Source organism: Delphinus delphis, chromosome 3 (genome assembly GCF_949987515.2).
Source record: "Delphinus delphis chromosome 3, mDelDel1.2, whole genome shotgun sequence".
Lineage (NCBI taxonomy): Eukaryota > Metazoa > Chordata > Mammalia > Artiodactyla > Delphinidae > Delphinus > Delphinus delphis.
In genome coordinates this window covers 58,519,807-58,521,979 of record NC_082685.1, presented here as the reverse complement: position 1 = coordinate 58,521,979, position 2,173 = coordinate 58,519,807, and the positions used below count along the sequence as shown (strand labels likewise).

General features: G+C 45.7%; 1 pseudogene; it reads left to right on the top strand.

Annotated features, from left to right (window-relative positions):
• The first annotated feature begins 426 nt into the window (after positions 1-426).
• LOC132422079 (sorting nexin-5 pseudogene) lies at positions 427-1,652 on the top strand (annotated as a pseudogene).
• Positions 1,653-2,173: the final 521 nt, after the last annotated feature.

Below are 2,173 nucleotides of genomic sequence, written 5' to 3'. Positions count from 1 at the left end.
AACAGATTTGCAACCATTAACTGAAACCCACCAGGGCTGGTTTAACTTCAACAGGGAAGGAAAGTGCCCTGAGATTCTGATTTAAGAATGCAAGTCCTGTGCTTCCCTGGTGGCGCAGTGGTTGAGAGTCCACCTGCCGATGCAGGGGACACGGGTTCGTGCCCCGGTCCGGGAAGATCCCACATGCCGCCGAGCGGCTGGGCCCGTGAGCCATGGCCGCTGAGCCTGCGCGTCCGGAGCCTGTACTCCGCAACGGGAGAGACCACAACAGTGAGAGGCCCGCATACCGCAAAAAAAAAAAAGAATACAAGTCCTGCTTTCTTGAGACGCGCCTCGCTGGGAGAATGTCAGGGGCACCGCGTCCCCATGGCAGCCTGCAGTCGGCTTCAGTGTGGCTCGGAGCCAGGCCAGGCAGTCACGCTCGAGGCCCGCGTCGCCATGGCCACAGTTCCCAAGTTGCTGCAGCAGCAGGAGGAGGAACACAGCAAGCTGAGATCTGTATCAGTGGACCTGAATGTTGATCCCTTGCTTCAGACTGACATATCTTATGCACTCAGTGAGAGAGATAAAGTCAAATTTACAGTACACACCAAGACCACGCTGCCCACGTTTCAGAGCCCAGAGTTTTCTGTTACAAGGCAACATGAAGATTTTGTGTGGCTACATGACACTCTTATTGAAACTACAGACTACGCTGGGCTTATTATTCCGCCCGCACCTGCAAAGCCTGACTTCAATGGCCCTTGAGAGAAGATGCAGAAACTGGGAGAGGGTGAAGGGTTTATGACCAAAGAAGAATTTGCCAAGATGAAGCAAGAGCTGGAAGCTGAGTATCTCATGGTCTTCAAGAAGACTGTGTCCTCCCGTGAAGTCTCTCTTCAGCGGCTCTCCTCTCACCCTGTTCTCAGTAATGATTGCAACTTTCACATTTTCCTGGAATATGATCAAGATCTAAGTGTTAGGCAGAAAAATACCAAAGAGATGTTTGGTGGCTTTTTCAAAAGTGTGTTGAAAGCACTGATGAAGTCCTTTTTTCAGGAGTTATGGAGGTAGATGACTTCTTTGAACAAGAGAGGTATTTCCTCAGTAACTATTATGATAGGATCAAGGGTTCCTTTGCAAAGGCTGACAGAATGACCAGCGCTAATAAAAATGTAGCAGACGGTTACATCCTCACCGCAGCCTGCTTGCATAGCCTGGCTTTAGAAGAGCCCACGGTCATCAGAAAGTACCTACTGAAGGTGGCTGAGCTATCTGAAAAACTTAGGAAGGTAGAGAGTCGAGTCTCCTCAGATGAAGACTTAAAGCTGACAGAGCTCCTCCGATACTACATGCTCAACATAGAGGCTGCTAAGGATCTCTTATATAGACGCACCGAAGCCCTCATTGACTATGAGAATTCAAACAAGGTGCTGGATAAGGCCTGGTTAAAAAGCAAAGACGTCAAGCTGGCTGAGGCATACCAGCAGGAATACTGCCAGAAATTTGAACAGCTTTCTGAATCTGCAAAAGAAGAGCTAATCAATTTCAAACAAAAGAGAGTGGCAGCATTTAGGAAGAATCTGATTGAAATGTCTGAACTGGAAATAAAGCATGCCAGGAACAACATCTCCTTCCTGCAGAGCTGCATTGACTTGTTCAAGAACAACTGAACAAAGGATATGAATGTGAAGAAAGCCAGCATCATTTGCACTCAGATCATTACCACAGAAGATTACCTTTGACTTTAATTTAAAATTATGTGAATAAATATTTTGATTTCTAAAGATCTTAACACTTACCCATGTTGGTTTAAAAATATTTCTATTGCATGCTACTTGGACACAACTAATCTTTATGCATTTAATACCTCAGAATGGGTAGAATCTAAGTACTGGGTTCTCCTCTAATTTGTCTTTCGTAATTAAGAAAGGGTGCGGGAATCTCATGCCTTCTGGAGTCTGTAAGGAGTGACCTGGCACATGCTGCCTCACTGTTCCATGTACCCATGCTCCTACAAACCGGTTACTTTACGGTAGGTGCCGATTATAACAGATAAGTCAGCCGCTTGTTACAGGTAAGAGACATTCTATCTCTTCATTAGGTAATTTTCCCTTTCTTACTCTCCTGGTTCTTTAATCACCTTGAGTTGTTTGTACTATAACAAGAGCAAGAAGAATCTCATATCTTTATA